The sequence below is a fragment of the Adiantum capillus-veneris genome, chromosome 6 (assembly GCF_014529385.1).
Source record: "Adiantum capillus-veneris isolate H3 chromosome 6, ASM1452938v2, whole genome shotgun sequence".
NCBI classification, from domain to species: domain Eukaryota; kingdom Viridiplantae; phylum Streptophyta; class Polypodiopsida; order Polypodiales; family Pteridaceae; genus Adiantum; species Adiantum capillus-veneris.
Genome location: NC_140936.1, coordinates 109,681,966 through 109,705,353, shown reverse-complemented (window position 1 = coordinate 109,705,353; position 23,388 = coordinate 109,681,966). Strand labels below are relative to the sequence as shown.

The 23,388-nt window shown below is 40.5% G+C and overlaps 1 pseudogene; it reads left to right on the top strand.

The window, feature by feature from the left end:
- The first annotated feature begins 3,982 nt into the window (after nucleotides 1–3,982).
- On the top strand, nucleotides 3,983–21,482 carry LOC147456071 (uncharacterized; annotated as a pseudogene).
- The last annotated feature ends 1,906 nt before the right edge of the window (nucleotides 21,483–23,388 follow it).

Genomic DNA, 23,388 nt, shown 5'->3' with positions numbered 1-23,388 from the left:
ACATCTTGAAATCCATTTAGAAAATTAGACAAGTCTAACTCTTCTTGATTCGTACCATTTTTAGTTGATAAAACATTAGGAACTTTTATGGATTTTTTGACAAAAATCATGTACGCAGAAACTGATCTTTTCATTGGTTTGTTAAAAGCAGGAGAATTTACAAGGGGTATGGTATGTACATGTTCTTTTCCCTATACTTGAAGTACAACCTTCTTTTAGGGAACTTTACATTAATAGCCATACGGTCAAGCCATGGTGCCCCTAGGATGACATCTTCATGTTTGAAAGGAGAGATGAAGAAATCTTCTTTGTCAATATAGCCTTGGACAAGAAGCCTTAATTTCACAATCAAGGGAGTAACTACCGATTCTTGGCCCTTGAAGGCTCCATCGGCTACAACAACATCTCCCATCTCATGAGCTTGAATGCCTAACTTGGTGGCCAACTTTCTCGATATGAAATTGTGAGTAGAGCCAAGGTCAAACAGGATGAAGGAATCATGCTCCCTTAACTTTCCCCAAGCATAGGAGATAGGTGATCCTTTGTAATGAGCATCCTCTTTTGGAGCTTCGATCATGGAAGCTCTAGGAGTCTCATTGCGGGTTTTTCTTTTGGGACAAGAATGGTAACCATGTCCTTGCTCCCCACACTTGAAGCATTTGTGGTCCTTACAAAATGATTCTTGCTCTTTAGGAGAGAGTTTATTTTTACCTTTGTAAACTCCCTTATCCTCAGACTGATTGTTGCTGTTGTTGTTGGAGAAGAGTTTTGGGCATTGTTCTTCCCCTTTGCATCATTTTAATCTTTTATTTCCATGGTCTTGGCATTCCTTTTATCCCCTTGTTGTAAATTGATGTGCGAAGCAACCACAATGTGGTGGATTACTTTGGTGATAGAACCAGGTTGTTGGGAGTTGACATACTCTACCATTTCTTTTGGTAATCCAGCATAGAATTTTTCCTTTTGCTCGGCAAAGTCTATCTTTTGAAAGACAGTATCCTTGAGATGTAAATCCCAAAAAAATTTCACATATTTGTGGATAGACTTGTTAGAGAGGAGTAGATTCAAACTCTGCCATTCAGTAAGCACTTTAACCTTTGCATCGCTTGAGAGGAATTTCTTCATGATGGAAACTTGTAGAGTTTTCCATGTCTTTGAGGCTTTGTCATTTCCACAAAGGGTAGCCCACCATTGACGAGCAGATTTTTGGAAGTGCATAGCTACATGGAATATCTTGGAGGACTCTACAAAGCCCTCATCTCCAAAGGCCATGTCAAATTGTTGGATGAAGGCTAGTACTTTGTAAGTAGCACCAAAGGTGCCATCATAGGTAAAAAAAAGGGATACTCTTTTCTCCCTCTTTAAATTTCTTGAGGTTTTGGGACCTTCTCCAAGCAGGGTAGGATTTGTGATGTCCTCTCCTCTTGTATTCTCTAGGAGAACAGTTGTTACTTTCATCGGAAGAGGAAGAAGGTGAAGAAGAAGGAGAAGAGGGTGACCTCTTTCGTGCCTTTTTCTTCCTTTGTTTCCTCTCTTCCTGTTGAAATGACGAGGAGAAGGACTATGGGTTGGCCGTCTCCTCTTGGGAGGAGTTGTCGATCATCTAGACTACCATTTTTGTGGAGCCACATCTTCATAGGAACTTAGTGATTCACTTCTTTCTTGTTCTTTGGATTCCTCCCCTCTTATAGGAGAGGGTGTTCTTCTAGGAGTCTCATCAAGAGGCTTCCTAAGCTCTCTCTCCTCTTGGAGAGAAAGGGAAATCCCATAAGCACGAAGTTGTTGAGTAACTTTGGCTTACAAAGCAGGGTTGCTCATAGCTTGTTGCAACCTAGTAACATGATAATTAACAAACATGGGGGCATCATCATTAGCACCTTCATGTGCAGAATCAAAGTTGTCAATATTCATTCTACTCTCTTGTTGATTATTGTCATCCATGATGATTAAACTTATGTAATAATTATTTTGTGCTTTGGTACCCTCAAAAACCTTAGCCACTACTCTTCTTTACCTTTGAAAATTAGTTCTCTAGCAGCCACACCCGTGGTTTAGAGACTATTGATTGCAAATACTAGTGGAGAGGGTCTAACATTACTTGATTGATTATGGATCCTATTGAGCTTGCTAGTAGCTCAATAATGGTTAGCAAAGGAAAGCCCCAAGAGACTCCATTATTAAGACTATAGTTACCAACGGTGTACCCTGAACTAAGTCGTTTTCAACCAAGATAATAGATCCTTGTCCCACTTACCCTATTGCAATGAACAGGTCCAACCTTTCATGGACAACTTAAGGACCTCTCTTATTAAGCAAGAAATGAGAAACCAATAGCTTTGATACCAATGTAATAAAAATGGCCTATGAAATTTGAGAATAGCGGAATTAAGAAAACTAGAGTGAGCATTTTTATGAGACTTCTTTGAGAACATAGAGGGTGAACTTAATTAGCAGTAGCCACATAATCATTACACTCAATCAACTTGGCATGAATAATAATTTTACAAGAGAGAGAATTAGAGAACTTGACAACATTTGACGACCAGATTTATGTGGAGCCGGTCCCCCCTCCAATAGGCTTTTGTATTATAGATTAAAGAGACTTGATAAAATACAATATTTGGTTTCCTTGAGATCTAGGTGATGTAAGGAAGATAGAAAACTTCATGCATCACAAGCATCACATAGCCTTTGTTAAAGCATTAACCATCGCCTGCCTCGGTTGCAAGGCCTCAAACACCTTTGAAGGTGGAGAGAGGTAGGGGGGAATGATGGTAGGGAAGAGGAAGAAAAAACATTCATATGATAAATAAATAGCTCCTCACTTTAGCATAATAGCATAGAAATGAAGATGGAGAAGATGGAAAGCTTAAGCATTGAAGCATGGCTCTTGGTTGGATTTGCATTTCATAACCAAGAGTGGTGTAGTCTCTCAACTTCTCAACAATCTTGGAGAAGGATATGGAGTTTTTGTACTTGGCCCTTCACACAATGAGTGTGTGTGCGTGTGTGTGTGTCCTCCTTTCCCCTTTGAGAGAGAGGACTTGATAAATGCTTAACAATTAATTTAATTAGGTAAATCCTCATTGGACCTGTCTAAGGGTCAACCAATAGGCTCTAGGCACCTTATGAGGGAAACATGGAGAGGAGCTTGACATGTGTCCTTGTTGCCTCTTTAGACTAGGCTTGCTGTGAGTGAGGGTGTGTGTGTGTCTCTCTCATGCCCCTACTTGTAGGGCTCGCCCCCCCATATGTAGGGATCATTGTGAATTTTATAGCACCTTAATCCCCTCAAGTACCTTAGTCATGAATCACTTAAGCACCTTAGTCATGAAGCGCCACAAGCACCTTAGTCAACAAGCACCTCAAGCTTGGGCCAGGTTCCCACCTCAAGCACAGCCCTAGCTTATAGAATGTCCTAGGTCTAAGGACTTTTTAACTCTAACGTTTGGAGGTCTTTAATGAATCTAGCCCTAAGATCTATAAGATCCATTAGCTAGCATTTCTCTTTGACAGACCATCTCTCATGTAGACCCATTGACTTTGGCCTGGTGTTGAGATAGATCCATAAGCTGTGTCTATATTCTAACTATGGTGTTGAGATAGATCCATAAGCACATGTCTATATTCTAACTATGGTTCATATTTATTCTCCAACATTAAATGATCAATTTAATATAAGAAAATAATCTGGGTTGGTTAGATATTAGATTTTATGACATTTAATTATCATCCACAAAGGTCAGATGTGACCTATGGGACTGAAAACAGAACATTACAAAGGGGTAGAAGTATGTTAACGTGCTACTCTTTTTATGCTAGTTCACATGTGTGAAAAAGAATACCAAGTTAGCATAAGTTTAAGCATGTAAGTCACTATATTAGTAATCATATTTAAAACCTTCTCAAGTAAAAAGTACAATAGAATAGTCAAAAGTGGTGGCCTATTTAATTTAGTGTTTGAAGCTGTTTGTTGGCACCAATGGGCGTTGGAAGAGGAGAGAGTGGGGAAGTGATGAAGCGAAAGGGCTAGAGTAGCATGGAGCTTGCAAGCAAGGAGACGCATGGAAGGCATTTGTGTTCTCCTCAGTAGCAAGAAGTAGCTGCTAAGCCGTAGGAAGGGAGTTCGGAGTTCGAAGAAAAGAGCTCCAAAGAGCCGACTGCCCATCCTATATGCAAAAAATGCAGAACCGCTTCAGCTTCTCCATCTCCCTACAAAAGGGCAAAGCTATCTTCATCTCAAGGTTCCCCAATTTCCCATTTCAGGCAGGAAGTCAAGGTGGAGAAGCATGACTCGAGTACTCTCTCTCTCTCTCTCTCTCTCTCTCTCTCTCTCTCTCTCTCTCTCTCTCTCTCTCTCTCTCTCTCTCTCTCTCTCGTGCGGGTTTTGTGTGTTTTCACTTCTACCACAAGAAGCTTCATGCAATACACTTGAGCACATTTCCATGCAATACATTTGAGCAATACAATTGAACACATTTTCATGCACATTTGACCAATACATCTGAGCACATTTCCATGCAATGAAGTTGAGCACATTTTCCTTTGCTGGATACAATACAATTCAGCACATTTTCCTTTCATGTGTGCAGGCCAATGGAAAGCTTTGAAGGTCATGCTCCCCATGCAAAAAAAACTTCTGTACAATTTTGGAAGAGTTCAATGATGCTTATGGCCTTTCCATAGATTTAGATCCCAAAATGGTTAGGTGGGAGCAGGTCATTGATGTCAAGTGGTTCAATTTGTTCAAAAAAACAAAGGATTTTAGTCAGTACCGCATCAAATGCAGTACAATCCGCACCAAAATGTATGAGTTGATGATGAAACTGCACTACAACGTATACTAGAAGGCCCCGAACAATATGTAAATTTCCTCTACATTTGCAAAGTGTAGAAGGCCAAGACAGTCCCAGCAGGCAGAAGCTGTCTCTTGGAAAGCTGAACAGTGGATTAGTCACACGTTATTAATTACCGTAATAGTTACTACAATAACTCCTGGAAGCTATAAACAGGACCCATTACTTTGTAATTGGGGTTCTTGTCTCTTGTACTTCTTAGTTCTTGGCTTAGATGTTTATCTTTCGGCTGTAGTTTTCCAAGTATTCTCAAGTTACGAGTCTTTCACTGCTTCACTCTGTAATCATCACTACTGTAATCATTTGAGCCCAAGCTTATTACACATTGTACTGATTGTCCTTGAACCATTAATCTGAATCTACAAATACTTTCCAATCATTCAGTATGTCTCTCATCTCACTGTACTATTTTAGTTTAGTTAACTATTTCAGTCCAGTCTCAGTTCTCTATTCCAGTTTCACTAACTGAAGTGACGACCTGCCAGTAGCTTTAAATTCTAACACTGGAATCAGTTATCTGAAGAGATCAGCTCCAATTCCATTTTGTCAATCATGGTGGTTAGAGTTGTTTGCTCTTTGACCAGAAAAATCTTATCTCCCAGTCAGAGTTTTTTAGTGTAGTGATGGCATCTAAAACCAGTCGTGGTCGTAAATCGTCACACCGTGTCGACCCTGTTCTTGAGGAATCAGAAAGAGACTCTGATACTAAGAAGGACCTGGTGACTAAGACTGAGGCTCCGGAGGAGCACTGTCATGCTAATGACGCCAAGGACTCTTAGCACTCCACTCAGTCCAGAAGGAGAAGGGCTGAGCAAGAAGAATGCATGCCCGGAAGTTCTTGCACCACACATAGGGATTAGGGCCAAAGGCAGCAAGGGTAGTCGTCACAGCTCCAGTAGAAAATCCAGAGAAAAGATAGAAACTAAGACCAAAGAAGAAATTGATTGGGATGTTGATACAGAACACTACAATAAGTCTTGAAGACGGAGTCAGGTTCATAAGGTTAGAAGAGGCAGAGACGATGCTGACCGGCATGATTATACCTCTTCATTGAAAAACTTTTTCCCAATGTTCAAAGTAGGAAGAAAGATGATCCAGATGTTCATATCCAAGATTTTGAACAGTATGCTGAGTTGAAGAATATTGATGAAGATGACTGGGACAAATACTTCCCCCAAACACCAAAGGATGCAACAAGGAAATGGTACTACCATTACCCAGCTTTCCAACTCAAATCATACAACACATTTCTCAAGGATTTCAGACTGGAATATTCAGACAACAGGGGAGATGAGCATTAGGGAAAATTTGGACTCACAAAGGGGCCTTATAAGGATTTTGACTTCCTCTCTCATGCCCAAAACGGGCGTGCGGTAAAATTTTTTGTAAATCAACTCTAAACTTGGTGGAGATTTGACAGTTAGAATCTACTCTTCAAACTCTTTCTATTGTTATATAGCACGCCATGAGATTCCTCATATTTTGAAAGATCTTGTGATGTGACAACTCCGTCTAGAATCTAGAGAATAAAAAATAGAATCTTTCAAAATATGAGGAATCTCGAGGTGTGCTATATATCATTAGAAAGAGCTTGAAGAGGAGATTCTAATTGCCAAATCTCTGCCAAGTTTAGAGTTGATTTGCAAAAAATTTACCGCATGCCCGTTTTGGACATGAGAGAGGAAGTCAAACTCCTTATAAGGCCCCTTTGTGAGTCCAAATTTTCCCTAATGGACATCCTCTGTGAGCTAGATACGATTAAACAAGGGATATTTTCAGTAAGAAGTTATGTTGAAAAAATCAAGGAGTTAACCAAGCAGTTACAAGAACCCCCATCAAAAAAGAGGTTACACGCATGGTTTCTAAATGGGTTCCGCAATAAGAAGATGAGAGAATAGGAGGTGCCTGCACCAACAAATAAATTTAATGATTTGGTGTAGAGAGCATTGAAGCTTGAACAACAGGATAAGAAGGAGAGTAGTCACAAGAAGAGGAGGTCCAATAGTACCAATTCTTCCACTGAGAATTTTGATTCTAGTAAGACCTCTAATAGCTTTGAAAGCAGCTCAAATGAAAAGAGCAAAGACAAGGCCAAGAAAGGGTCTTGGTCCAGAAGGATTGATGAGATGGCGCGACAGATTGTTGAAATCAGCCAAACCAGACACCCAGCTAGAAGAATGGAAACCTGGTGTTCAAGGTGCAAATCAAAAGATCATGTTTCCAATGAGTGTCCACAATGTACTTATTGCAAAGCATATGGTCATTTATGAAACAGTTGTGGCATTCGCATTCATCACTTCAAGAAGGGAAAATATTTGTCTGTAGTGGAATTTACCAATGCTGAACCAGCCAGAGTGGAGACAACCAGTGTACCCCAAGAGGAGAAATCAGGTATCAGTGGTACTGGTACTGGGCGTGGCAGGTACCAGGGAGGTACTGGCCGGGGACGGGGTCATGGTAATTTTCATTATCGTGGTAATTTTCATTATCAAAGCCTTCACTGTTATATTTGTGGCAAGTATGGGCATTTTGCAACTCAGTGTCCAGAAACACCTACCACTGCAGCTACTGAGGCGAAAGCCCCACATCTAGTTCCTATACGAGCAGTTATATGCAACAAAGGGGTAGTCATTGAGGAATTTCCAGGTAAGCGGAAAAAACTAGTTAGTTCTGAATGTAGCAAATGGGCTCAGCAGAGAGAGGTGTGGAAGGCAAAGGGTAAAGAAAAGGTAGTCGATGAATGGCAGGAGTAGAGAGAACTTACGACTAAGATCACAGAAGATTTAGCCAAAAAGCTGCCAACACAACGAGAAAGTTATGATGCCCGATCATTCAGAAGATACCAGCTCGGTCTTTTGAGAAAGCACAACCAGATCAGTCACGGTCTGCCATTCCTGAGACTATGTTGGCTGCAATTCAAGGACTAGTGGAGGAACTAGGGAACGTTAAATCAGATACAACTAGAACAAGAAACACTAAAAGAGGCACCATAGATACCAGAACAGAGGAATAGCACTCTGCAGATAGTCTCAATTCTTCAAGTTCTGAGAATAACTCTGATAAAGAGAGAGAAGAAATTCATGTCAAGATTTGTGACAGAATTCAGAAACTGACAGTTGAACTAGATGACATTAGAAAAACTTTGCCTGAAGTAGCAAAATTCATGAGACAACAAAGGAAGGCTGAAGCGAAAGCCATAGCAATTGACTTGGCTGTTGTCAGAGATGATGAAGTGCCGATGATCCAAGTAGACTACAAGGTTAGGGAACAGTGGAAGCCACTCTCTGGTGTCATACTGGATGGAGGAGCAGGAGTAGATATCCTGGGGGCACACCTTCAACAAAGAATGGGTATCACAAACATGAAACCAACACCTTTCAAAGTTTGAATGGTGGATCATCGATTTGTGCAGGCAATTGGGATGATATAGAGTATGCAGATAAGGGTGGGCAACGAAAATTTCAAGACCAACTTCCAAGTACTAGATGTGCAAGGCACATATGGGATGCTACTGGGGGGTCCATGGTTGCAAATGACACAGGCTATTCAGGACTATGCCAACAATCAGACTCTGACAATACAAGGCACCAGTAGAAGAATTCAGATTAGACAAACAGCACTAGGAATTGGAGAAAGGCGTTGCGACCAAAAGAGCTTTGATAGAAGTATGGGGTGAAGAAAATTGAGAAGATGCTGATAGCAATGAATATTTTTCCACTAGTCGAGATAGATCTAAACGCAGTATTATTGGATAAAGATCAGGCTGCAAAGCAAAAGAAGCAATTTCTAGATTAGTTCATTGAACTGATCCTGGAGAATGACCAGTTCAGCTTGATGGACGGCCAGAGAGACCAGTTAACTCCAAGGAAGAATTTTGAGACTCTAGTCTACCAGTGGTTGCTGAAGAAGGGCACTCTGAAGAAGTTACTGAAGTATTGAATGATGATTTAGAACTTGAAGGTCCATCTTGGGACTATGCAGAGGAGTCAACCAAAAGGAAAGGAGGCGGGCCTAACTAGTTTCTCCCAGATGATCAGGAAATCCCAGGTGCAATGGGCAAGCAGAAAGCAGTAATAAAACCATAAAGACCATTCTTACTAAAATTGTGTAGAAGGAGCCACACCAGTGGGATATGAAGCTCCAGATTGCTCTATGGGCCTACAGGACAACTTATAAGGTCACTACTAGACTAACACCGTTCAGAATGGTGTATGGTACTGAAGCTGTAGTGCCTATGGAATTCGTGATTCCCAGTCTCAGTATGGCAGTAGAGTATGGATTGGATTTCAAACATAATCTGAAAAATAGACTTGGAGGATTAGCACAGTTGGATGAGTTAAGGCAGCCTGCTATGCTGGAATAGGAATGTTCAGCAAAGAAGGAAACATTGGTATGATAGGCGAATCAAAGTCAGAGAATTCTAGAAGGGAAACTTGGTTCTACTAACAATCTAAACTGGGTCCTAAGAAACCAGACTTAAAGATAGCTTGGGCTGGTCCATATGAGTCGATTGGGTGTTTGCAAATGACACAGTAAGATTGAAAGATTTATCTCGATTACTCCTGCGAGGTGTTAACAATGGGGCCAAGATCAAGATATATTATTTGAATGAAAAGGAGACTTCCAGAGAAGAAGATACTGGCATTCTGGGAACTGATGGCAAGGAAAATTCAGAGTCAGCTATTCTAAACCTTTTTCATGTACAACCAGTACCAAAGCCAGTTGAGGGGTCAAAAAACTCAGCACGACAAAAACATGTCAGTAGTAGAATCAGTAAAGTGTCAGAGCCACTATCAAGTTTTATGGGGAAAAGGGCCAGTGGGACTGTCGGTAATAATCATTATAAGGATTATGGGGAGTATTAGCCAATGCATGTATGCCACATCAGCAGTAGTGCACAAAACTCTAGTAATGGTAAGTAGTGGAGCTTTTATGGCACGAACGTGTATAATAGTAAGGCGAGTAGGCATTTTTCCTCATAAATCTCCTACGCAATGCCTGCCTGTTGTTACACATTCACCATCGCCAAGCTCTAAGGCTTCTTCACTACAACCACAAACTTCTTCGTCTAAAGCATCTGTCGATTGCTGTCTATCCTTACTAGCCACACCTGGCTACAGATTTGACTCTCCAAGTAAGTCTTCTTCCTCTACAGATTTATTGTCTTCACAGTGTATGGGTAGAAGAAAAATGTCGAAGAACATCTAAGATACCATAGACAAAACTTTGGTACTTATCACTTCTATTAAAGCTTCTCTACCACTCATTCCCCATAGTAAGATACAACGGTATGTGTTTACTGAGCAAGCGGAAGCATTGCTACAACTATGGGACTTGCATGTGGTAGTGCAAGCCACAAGAATAGATTTTGATACGGCTATCATCAAGCAGGTTCTTGATTCCTTCAATACCGATGATGGCAGTGATGTAGTGTATGGTAGGAAAGTGTCAGCAACATCTGACGACATTGCTTATGCTTTCAAAATTCCAAATGAACCGAAGCCGACCATTACAACTGCAGAACAAATAAGTTCAGCTCTCAAAGAAAACGAAGCAGCCAAGAAAAAGCAGAAGGCCAGTGCACAAGGGGTTCCGGAGGGGGCCTGGACATCCCCGCTGCTTAACGATTTGTGGTTGAAGCTGTTATTTGAAAAATAACCCTACATATGTCTCAGAGAAGCTATTTTCTATGTTGCTTTCCAAAAGATTAGATGCTACAGCTCCGATCAACTTGTTTTGTCTCATAATGTGCTTCAATAGATTGCCAAGTTAAAATCTCAGAGTGTTTTCAAAGCTTGATATGTCTGGCAGTTTCTGTACTGGGCAACGTCTCCAGATGCTCATTGTCAGGTACGAGCTTGGATTCAGAAGCCCATTCCAGCGTCCAACGATGTTGAGTTATCTTCAGATGAAGAATCTCCAGGCACTCAGATAGCTCTTACTGGATAGAAGAGGAAGGCCACGCAGGTGGAAGCTAGCAGTTCAAAGAAACCGAAGGCTACATTGGCCAAAAGAAGCACTTTCTTAAAGCAATTAGAAATTCAGGTTAAGCCTTTGTCTACTGCAAAATTTTTGGCTGGCTAGACTTCAGTAGCTCAGACTTTAGCAACACGTGAAGAACAAGCTCCAGCACGGATTACTGCTGGGACCAGCCAGCAAGCAAAGAAGAATCCAACAAACACCATTGCTGAAAAAGACCAGCCAGAAAGAACTAGTGCTGAGAAATTACCAGTTCATAGTGATAAAGGAAAAGGTCCAGAACTTGCGAGTCCAGCCAGCAAAGTTCTTATCCCTTTCAGCGAATTGACTTTAGATTACAACAGCTACAGAATCACCCCCTCATAGGACAATTAATTCTTTAGAAACCTGACTTTACCACATTACCATATTTATGATTTACGAGCCAGTTTTCTTTGACCCAGCGTCAGTATTGGATGGTTGCTCAGTGCTTATCCAGTCATCCTGGAATACAATTATCAATGCTTTGGGACAAATGATGGATGCCTCACCGTCCATCCCCACTGCTGAAGTGAACAAGTTAAAAGAAGAACTGAGGATCAGTGAGCAGCAAGTTCAGAAGTTGAAACAGGATATAGGGACATAATCTTTGCAGCATAGTATTATTGAAAATCAGTCAGCGAGGACAATTCAGACATTGGAAGAAAGGTTGTCAAAGCTTGAAATAGATAACATGCGAATAAATAAAGACAAGGCAGAGGCTAAGAGAGTTGCTAATAGATTTGAGACTATGCTGAGAATGAAGAGGGTGGAATTCAACACACTGCTGACTAGCCATGCTACCTTAAAAGCCTCTTTAACAGAGAAATATATATATAATAGCTTGGCTGATATTTTGAATCGAAAGGGCAATGTAACTTTCAATATGGATAATATGAAGGCACTCATGGAAACTATACAGAGTGATTTGAAAGATAAGCTTTCTTAATATAACAGTGCTTTAGCAAATCAAGCTATCTTGGATTATATTGATAAACAGAATGATCTTGAAGAATATTCTAGGAAAGAAGAAGGGCAGGATGAGGAAGGGGAGGATGGCCCGACAGACAAAACTGATGATGATGATTAGACTACTCCTTCTCCACCTACTTTGCAGGCTCTAGTGCTTGTGGTTCAGCTGCCACAGGAGGTAGTTAGTCCACCAATGATGACCAGCCAGACCAGCGGCCAAAGGACCAACAAACTGATGATCAGCAACCAAGCAATGGGTAGCAGCACAATGCTAGCGGATCTCCAGTACACCAATCACAGGACAGTTTAGATGTGAAAGGAAAAGCCAAAATTGTGACTGAAACCTCCAAGGATGATGGGCAACATTTATTACATCTCATCGCACTGAACAAGAAACTAAGACATCAGAAAGCTCCTATTACGATGATGTATCTAGATGATGATGTTCTTCTTTCTGATCTGGATTTCTTTCAAAGGCTATAATATGTCTGTGCTAAAAAAATGATTCAGCATTGGAAATCAGTTGCTTTCCATGATCAAGAGTTATGCCAATTATCTGTGCATCCCAACAACATCCAATTGTTGGAAAGGGTACTTGAGTGGGCACTAACTTCTGATGACATGATAGTCAATCCACACTGGCAACGATAATCTACTGCAGACAAACACTCTTTAGCCCTTGAATTGGATCTATTGCTGGAAAACATGCCTTCATATAAATGCATGAAGGAAGTGAGGAATCAATTGAAAGAAGTTCTACTTCAGATGCAAATTGGCAGAGGAGTTTTGGAATAGAGGGTACAAGCAATCATTAAAGATCAGACTTCGAGCAGCAGTAAAGGACCTCAAACTCAAATGACAGTAGGGGAACATGCAATTGCTCTCTGGAAACTCTTTCAGTTAGTCCGTGTGACTCAAAAGATGACACAGCAGGAGAATCAGGTTGTACTTAATTTCCTGGAATTTGTGTCTGATTCACCAATTCTCCTGTATGCATTACTTGTTAAGCAAGCTATACTCATGATTGGTATGAGCGAGCCACTGTACAATGGAGAACCTAACAAACACTTATCAATGATGCTCTCCAACTAAATGATGTTTTGGAATTGCAAGGAGAAATGCAAAGGGTCAAGCTCTGTATGAGACAATGGAAGATCCAGCTCAGAGGTCTCACCATGATCACAAATCAGTTGCTTCAACTTACTGTGGAATCCTCTAAGATCCCTAAAAAGGATATTACAGCTAAACCAGGACTGGGGCCATAGTACAGATAAATGGCTGAGATTCTCTTTGAATCCGGGATTAAAAAAAATCAGCCTCTTTTGGAGGTATGGATCCACACAGCCTCACATTGTCATAAACTGGCCAGACCCCGTCTGACAAAGGGTAGACTCACGCTGTATGATCCCGACACAAAAACCTACAATCCACACATGCCTTATGAATTGGAGATGTCCACTACAGGCGGGATCAGCTTGACTAGGAGGCCATTTACAACCGTATCCAGAAGGACAATGTCGGCACTGGAACTTCTGAGGCACCAGCACCGAAGAAGGGAAAAAGGAAGCGGGTTCAGTGGAAGGATACTAGGTAGATAAGTTGCATTTTATGTTATACGGTGTACATATAATACTCCTTAAACGGGCGTATTATATGACACCTATATTTATTCAACCGTATTATAAGATGCCACATTAGCAAAAACACTGTATCATATAATTTCTCAGCTTTTCGATCAAAATATTAATTCGATCTAATTATTAGTTTGATTGAAATATTAATTAAATCAAAATAAATCTATTTATATACGATGAAACGGACTGTTTTGCTCATTCCATTGATCTCTCTCCCTCATCTCACCTATAGGCGAGCTTTCCAACACGAAGAAAAATATAAAAATGCTAGTTTAAATTTAGCCATATTTTTTCTAGTGAAAATTTAGAGCTTGGATTTTTATTTTCTTTTAGGCTTTGGAGTTTTGAGTTATCTGCTCTGTGTGAAGTATATCTTACACTGAGAGGTAAGTTAAGTAAGATAGTTAATGATTACTTGCCTTGTGTAGAGGAAACTCACGCTTGGAGGTGATTCAAGGTATTTAAAGTTAGCAATTATTTTCTTTGTGTTGAACTATGTTCACACTTAGAAGTAACTTTAGTTAAAAAGTTTAAGTTAAGAGTCACTTGTTGTGTTTTGAACTATGTTCACATCTGGAAGTAACTTATGTTAGATTTATCTAATGATTGTCTGTCATGTGTAAAGTAATACTCACACTACAGACAATTTAGGTAGATTAAATAATAATCTCTCTCTTTATGTAGAGGTATTCTCACACCTAGAAGATATTTACATAGTAGAGTGAATTTTGATTGCTTGCCATGTGTAGAGTTACACTCACACTTGGAGGTAATTTAGATAGGTCAGTTTACTCACACTTGGAAGTTATTGAGATAGATTAAGCGATTTATTTATCATGATTCAGGTGTAAAGTGAAAGCTCACACTTGAGAAAAATTTATTTTTGGTATTTATAGTTTAAAGAAATTGAAAACGTTGATGAATAAAGTAATGTAAATGGTATTAGAGTTTGATCTTAGATGTGTATTTAGTAACTAGTTCTGTTTGAGTTTGCAAATTAGCTGCAACCAGAGGCAAATAATTCATCAAATCCAATCTCCTTACAATGCGATGTGATGGTCAGTAACAACCAAGAACGATGGATTTAAAAACATGAAACCTCTCTCTGCAGTGCAACACGGTGGTCAGCAACAACCAGAGATGAGGAAACTATTGAATCCAATCTCCTTGCAGTGCGACGTGATGGTCAGCAGCAACCAAGAATGATGGATTTAAAAATCCTAAACCTCTCCCTGGAGTGCGACACGATGGTCAGCAGCAACCAAAGACAAGGAATCTATTGAATCCAATCTTCTTGTAGTGCAACACGATGGTCAGTATCAACCAAGGATGATGGATTTGACAACCCTAAACCCCTTTCTGCAGTGTGACACGGTAGTCAGCAACAACCAGAGATGAGAAATTTATTAAACCCAATCTCCTTGTAGTGCGATGCGATGGTCAGCAGTAACCAAGGAAGATGGATTTAAAATCCTAAACCCCTCCCTGTAGTGCGACATGGTGGTCAACAACAATTAGAGATGAAGAATCTATTAAATCCAATCTCCTTGTAGTGCAGCGTGATGGTCAACAACAACCAAGGATGATGGATTTGACAACCCTAAACCCCTCCCTGCAGTGCGACATGGTGGTCAGCAACAACCAGAGACAAGGAATCTATTTTATCAAATCCAATCTTTCAATAGTGCGACGCAATGGTCAGCAATAACTAGGAAGAAAAGATGCATGATAGTTAACTCCTCCTTGTAGTCCACTCGATGGTTAGCAACAACCAGGGATGGAAAGTCTAATTGTACAACCTAAGCTACTCCCTGAAGTGCCACATGGAGGTTAGCAACAGTCAAGGACGAAGCGTCTAAAGTCTAACCCCCCTTTGCATTGTGTCACGAGGATCAACACAGACAAGGATGGGTGTCTAAACCTGCAGACTAACACTGAGGTGTAAGCAAAGCTCCACAACAACACACTAGTATAAAAAAAAAAAACAAACTAACACTGAGGTGCGAGCAAAGCTCCACAAAAACAGTGTTAGCAAATTAACTGCAAAAAAAAAAACTATAAGAAAAATTACATGCTCTGTGGCTCGCTGCGGATACGTTGTGCTCGCTGTCTACTCCTCTCTCTAAAGCTCCAGCAACTCTGTCTCTATCTCTCTAGCAATCACAATTGCAGCAGTTCATTCGAACTACCATGGTGCCCTTTTTTTATAAGTACCAATATATTTCGATCGAACTATATTTTGATCGAAATATACTTCGATCGAAATCTTTTTTTATTGAATATACGTGTGTAATACGGATATACAGTGTATAAATCCGTAATATACGTACAATTTATAATATGCGGATATATAAATGCAAATTAGCTGAGTAGTTAATCAGATGGTGGATTTTCCCAGTGAGGCACTGGAATTTCTTTGGCTGGGCACCCTTGGAATTACAATTATAGGGGTGTCAAGCACTCGACAAGCATTAAGTATGGTATAAAGCTAGCAATATTAGAAGAGCTAGTGACTCTAGAGGAGTACTATCATGAGGAACATTGGCCGACTCAACAAACAGACAGATGGGTTTAGGGTTTAGGATTTGGGCCACAACCAAAAACCCAGATGGGTTCCTCAACACCAATTCAGAATCAAGCGATGGATTTTTTTTCAAAACTTTTGGAGTTATACCAAAATTCAAGAAAGGAGGGAAGGATGTGGAAGGCAAAAGACAATCGCAGTAGGGCAGGAATTGTCTTTTGGAAAGCTGAATAGTGGATCAGTCACATGTCAGTAATTACCATGGTAGTTACTACAATTTAAGACTGCCCTGTACTCAGCCTCAGAACTCAAAGTGGCCACAGTAGGTTGCTTCTTGCTTAACCATGATATACATGAACTGCCAAGCATGCAACAAAAACCACTTGTGGACACTCGCGTGTCAAAACAACCAGCCCAATCTGAGTCCGAAAAAGCATGTAAGTCTGGCGGCAATGATCCCCCCTTGGGATAAAACAAGCCAAGATGTAAAGTGCCACTAAGGTAACGGAAAATCCTCTTGACAGTCTGCCAATGCTTAGACCCTGGGCTATGCATAAATCTGCTGACCTGTGAGACTGCAAACTGAATATCCGGCCTTGTGTTGCATACATAAATGAGGCAACCAACAGCAGTTTGGTAAAGAGTGACATCAGCAGGATCGCCAGCATCATGTAGACTCAACTTCAAACCTGTTTCCATGGGAGTGGCAATAGGTTTGCAATCGTGAAGTTCAAACTTACATAGCAATGTCTCTATGTAACTTTTTTGACACAAGGCAATACCACCATCACACTGCTTAAACTGTATACCCAAGTAATGATGCAACAGCCCCAAATCTTTCATCTTGAAAGTAGCATTCAAATCAGCCTTAAATTCAGCAATGTGTCTCTCATTTGGTCTAGTGATCAGCAAATCATCAACATAAAGAACCACAATGAGAAGTACATCACCCTCACGCTTTACATACGATGTGCTTTCTGTTGGACTATTATGAAAGCCTTGTTTGACCAAATGAGTGTCAGCTTTCTCATACCAAGCACGAGGAGATTGCTTCAACCCATACAAAGCCTTGTTACATTTGCACACTTTGTCCTCTTGTCCTTTTATGACAAAACCGGGAGGCTACGTTACATAAACTTCCTCAAATATGTCACCATTCAAGAAAGCAGTAACAATGTCTGATTGATGTACATCCCAACCAAAATGAGCTGCCAATGCACATAGAAAACGCACAGTAGTCATACAACAAGTGGGAGCAAAAGTCTCTTCATAATCTATGCCTTTTTGTTGTGCATAACCCTTTGTAACAAGTCGAGCTTTATGGCGATCGATCTCACCATCCGGCTTGTGTTTCAACTTGTAAACCCACTTTGTACCAATGGCCTTTTTGCCAGAAGGCAAATCACATAAAGTCCATGTGTCATTTTCTATAAGTGCATCATATTGTGATTTCATGGCAGCCATCCAATTTTCTGAATTTTGTGCTTCATCAAAAGTCAGAGGCCCCTCAACATCATGTAAGCTAGACACAGCCAAAGCATAACAATTTGCATGGCGAGAGCCTAAGCAAGTACGACTAGACAAAGGTGCATCCAATTTACTGTAACGCAAAGTGTGCACCAGCCATTTTGGCATACCTCTAGCCTACTCATTTTCAACCCTTTCCTCATCAAGTACATCATGTACATCTGCATCAGTAATAGGCTGATCTAAAACATTTTCAGAAACCCCCATAGGCTCTACATTTTCCTCATTGGAAATTACATTCGTATTTCCACCACTGAAAAGAGGCAACAAAGTGTCATAAATGTCCTGTGAGCTTACATTACTATCTCTAGTACATGACAGCAAGGGCTGAACAGAATCTTCCACAAACACTACATCCCGAGAAACTAGAATACGTTTTTTTTGCGGATGATACAACGTGTAACCTTTGCTTTCAGCACTATAACCAACAAAAATACATTTGACAGCCTTATCATCCAATTTTCTGCGCTGCACTTGTGGCACCAAAGCATATGCCAAACAGCCAAAAACACGCATGTGCTCAATAGAAGGTTTTCTATCATGCCATGCTTCATATGGAGTAATCGACTACAAAGCTTTCGTAGGACACCTGTTAAGTACATAAGTGGCACACATAATGGCCTGAAGCCAAAAAGAATGCGGCAAAGCTTGACTATTGACCATACATCGTGCCATTTCCATGAGTGACCTGTTTTTCCTCTCAGCAACACCATTTTGCTGACGTGTATAAGGCACTGTACATTGGTGTTTTATCCCACGACTAGCCAGAAATGCACTAAATTCATGAGACATATAATCCCCCCCTCAATCGGAACGGAGGGTGCCCATAGTACATTTCAAGACATTTTTAGCCATATCCAAAAATTTGTTTGAAGCACATAAAAACTTCGGACTTCGCTTTAAGCGGAAATACCCATGCATGCCTGGAGTAATCATCAATGAAAGTCACAAAGTATAGGTATTTGCCCAAGGACGGAGTTTGCATGGGCCCACAAACATCACTATGCACAAGCTGCAACCAACATGTGGCCCAAACTAAACCATCCTTTGGAAATTAGAACTCTACATCTTACCCAAAATACAGCCTTCACAAACATGTTTGACAAGTGCTTCAAGAGGCGGCAAAGAAGCAACCATATCAGATTTTTGCAAACGCAGCAAACTGGAAAAATTCAGATGACCAAAACGTGCATGCCAAAGTTTTTCATCTGAAATAGCCCTTGAATCTGCAATAGCATTTGCACTTCTCATACAAAGTGAGCTTATATAGCCCACGGCACAAAAGGCCAGATGCAACAATTTCATCACCAAAACTGAGATCATGAACTGTACATCTGTCATCCACAAATTTGACTACAAGTCCAAGTCTAACAAGTGCAGATACAGACAAGAGATTCTTCTTGATCCTAGGTACATAAAGTGCATCAACAAATGTGAAGGAACTGCCATTAGCAGCAATGAGCACAATCTTTCCAACTCCCTGAACTAGATAAGAGGCGTGTTGGCACAAGTGACTGAATTCCCATGAGGGACAAACTCAAGAGAGGTAAACAATTCACGATGTGAGGTAATGTGCTTTGTAGCACCACTGTCGAAATACCACACATGAGAATCTGCAGCAACTGACAAGCATGCATCATGGACAGCAGGATTGTAAGTGCACTCTGCGCTAAAAGCCCATTCTGCATCAACATTAGCAACACAGTATCCTTTCACATAAGACTCAACAATGGCTGCATTTGTAGTGGAACCACCCTCTTTCTTCTTAGCCTCTTTGGCCTTCAACTTAGGACACGACTTGATCAAGTGATCATTGGCTTTACAATAATGGCAACGCATCTTCTTTTTGCCCTTCTCACCAAAATTTCCAGACGATTTGCTGCCAGCAGAAGCATTAGGAACATAATTTTTTCCACTTGCAGCAGAACCATAAGAAGTGGCTGCATTGCTGTTACCACCCTTTCTTTGAGAAGCAATAAAAGCCTGTTCACTTGCACGCTGTCTAGTCTTGTTTCTTTTGGACAGTGACTCTTGCAACAGCAATGTGCATACTGCATCAAACTTGACAACTTGTGGATTTCCTTGGGTCATAAGCCTCCAAGTACTAGAAAAAGTCTGGTAAGAATCTGGTAAGGCATCAAGAACAGTCTGCACAAGGGAACTGTCTGAAATAACTTCACCTATAGAAATAAGTTGCTCATTGATATCCTTGACACTAGCAAGTAAAGTGTCCATATCATCTTCCTCATGCATAATCTTCGACTCTAGCTCTTTACGCAGCAAAGCAATTTTAGCCTCATTGCAGCTTGCATAAAGACCTGCTAGAATATCCCAAGCCTGTTTTGCAGATTTTGCTGAACGGATGTGAGGAACAATGGTGCGCTTCATAGACAACGCAATCAATGCATGAGCCTGCGCATCCTTAACATCCCAATGAGCTTGTTCTGTCGTAGGCAAAACAACTCTAACAGTTGCAATCCTTGCAACAAGACCTACAACATCCTCAACATCGCCTACATCCTCAGAACCAGGACCTACATCAATGCCCTGCACAATGTTCCAGACACCCTGCACAATGTTCCAAACACCCTTTGACACAAGAACATGTTGCATCATATAAGCCCACATAGGGTAGTTGTCCCCATCCAACCTGTCCTCAGCAGCAAACATCTTGAACACATCTGTGTTGTTGTTGTCAGCCATGGTAAATGTTGCACCTGATGTGAAAACTGCCCGAAAATAAGAGAAATGGAGCAGGAACAACATGTGGTATATAGCACAAACCGTAGAAGACTATAAGGCACCATGCAGAAAACGGAACTAACAGAAATTCTGCACAAAATGATGAAATAGCCTATGTAGTACTGCCTGTAGTGGAAACGGAGGCCGAAATGAGCCCAAATCAAAATTCTGAACAGATCAAGCTCTTCGAGCCCTCCCAAAATTTTTGTCGGCCTGCGAACGCTCGCTAAAGCTCATTGAAATCGGAGAAAGTGAGCAAGCGTGTGCTAGAGCAGCTGGCGGCTAAGCCCAGGAGGACGTGACCTGCTCTGATACCAATTGTTGGAATTAGGGTTGCAGAGAAACACACACAGCTTGGAGAAGATGAAGGAAGCTCAAGGCACACAATAGAGAGTGTGTTACTTAGTGTGCAATGGAAAGATAGATAGCCCTAGAGTGATGGGCGTATATACAATGCACGGGGGAAAAACCTCCTAAAGAGGGAAAAAATGCCCCGACGGTCCTAGTGTGTTAACACACATCACTACCACATGTATATGGTAACAAACATGGCATTGGCAGGAAAGAGTACTACCAAATCTACCAAGGCCACACTTTTGCCTCATCAAGATAGTTGACAAGAGATGGAAGCTTCTTCATTTTGTGGGCTGGAGGAATGGCAGTGCATGAAGGCAATTGTCCTTCATATGAAAACATAGCTACAATATGATAAGCAAAATCTAAACAATGTGCAAGAGGCCTTGGAACTTTCTAGGGTTTTGAATGAAAAAAATGCGAAGGTCAATCCTATTGTCACGGCCATGAGACAAAGGTTACAAGCAGCTGAGATAGAGTTGCAGGCTCTACTATCAAGCAATGATGTGGATGCCCGATGAAAGATGGAGCTTGAAATCAGAACAAAGACAACAAAAGACACCATAGAGGCTATGGGGTTTCCTCCTGGTGAAGATGACCCCATAGATAGTGACATAGACATAACCTGTAAACTGATAAGTGTCCGTAAGTTTCATCTCTACACTTTATGTTTGGTACATGTGCTCAACTATCTTATGTACTTACCATGCTCTTTTTGTCTTGGTTTTGTAGGTTGAGGTGGACATTGCAAAATCTAAGGTGCAGAACTCTGAAATCCAACTTGAACGTCTGATGCACATGCAGTCCAAGCTACAGGGCTCGTTTCTCCAGTCTGCCCTAACTAATCTAGCCCTTGCTAGTTTTATGAAGGATTGAGAGGTGCAAGACAACATCGGAATAAACATGTGTATTGACTGTGCTCTGCTCCTTGAGGTCCAACCATTCCTTGCAATGGTCAAGCTCCCTTGTGATCATAACTATCACCTTCTCTGTTTTGTTGCTACATGTTTCCTTCGGACCACCGGCGCTGCTTCCTCCTGCAAAAGAAGCTTGATCATATTGGGAATAAAAGGTGCGATACTTAGCATAATGAATATGCTAATCAGCATGCCAGGTATGCTAGTTATCATACTGTATATGCTAGTTAGCATATTGGATATGCGAATTAACATATATAGTATACTAGTTAGCATACAGGATATGCTAGTAGGCCTACTTGATTAGTGTATCTAGTATGCTAACTAGCATAGTGGATATGCTATTTAGATGAGTGGATGCTAATTAGCATATCCAGTATGCTAGTAAGCATATTGGGTATGCTTATTAGCATACCTGAGTTAGCATATTGAATGCTAATTAACATATCTAGTATGCTAGTTAGCATATTGGATTGATAGTTGGAATGCTAATTAGCATACAAGATATGCTAATTAGCATATGGATATGCTAGTTAGCATACTGAATATGCTATTTAGCATACTTGATATGCTATTAAGCATGTTGAATATGCTAATTACCAATATTTATATGCTAGTAAGCATTTTGGAGCATATTGGATTAGCTTAGAGATTATAAGGTTTTCTAGTTAGCATACTAGGTATTCTAGTTAGCATATTGGATATGCTTATTAGCGTACCGGATTGCAAGCTAGAATGATAGTTAGCATGTAGGATATGATAATCAGCATATCCACTATGCTAGTTAACATACAAGATATGCTAATTAGCATATCCAATATACTAGTTAGCATACTGGATATGCTAGTAGGCCTACTTGATTAGTGTATTCAAAATGCTAACTAGCACACTAGATATTCTAGTTAGATGAGTGGATGCTAATTAGCATATCCAATATTCTAGTAAGCATATTGGTTATGCTTATTAGCATATCCAATATTCTATTAAGCATATTGGTTATGCTTATTAGCATACCGGAGTTAGCATATTGAATGCTAATTAGCATATCCAGTATGCTAGTTAGCATATTGGATTGCTAGCTGGAATGCTAATTAGCATATTGAACATGCTAATTAGCATACTTGATACGCTATTAAGCATGTTTGATATGCTAGTTACCAATATTTATATGCTAGTAAGAATTTTGGAGCATGTTGGATTAGCTTAGAGATTTTAAGTTTTTCTAGTTAGCATACTAGGTATGCTAGTTAGCATATTGGATATGATAATTAGCATACTTAATATGCTATTAAGTATGTTGGATATTCTAGTTAGCATATGTTGTCCTCTAGCAAGCACATAGAAGCTTGTGGGGACATGAATTGCTTAAAGATTATAAGGTTTACTACTTAGCATACCTGGTATGCTTGTTAGCATACTTGATATTCTAGTTAGCATATATGATTATTCTAGCTAATTTACACGTGAAAGTTAATTAGCATACTGGCCTAGCTGCACACATAGTTAGCATAGCAAACATACTATGTAGCATCATGACATGCTTTTAAAGGGTGTAATCAAAGATTTATTTGTTGCAAGCCTCTCAAAGCCCCTGCATGATGTGGGTAGTGTGCATGACAATAAGGTAAGGGAAAGGCTGCAACTAAGAACCCGTCGACTACCATGCCTACTACAATTGACACAGTAAAAGATTCTCAATAGACAATGGCTAGTGCTAGTGCCAGTACCTCAGGGGAAACATTGAAGGCTAACAACATAGAGGACCCACAAGAAGTTGGTGATAACATGCCTGCTACAAAACTTACACAGTAAAAACTTCTCAACAAACAATGGCTAGTGCTAGTGCCAGTGCCTCAGGGGAAACA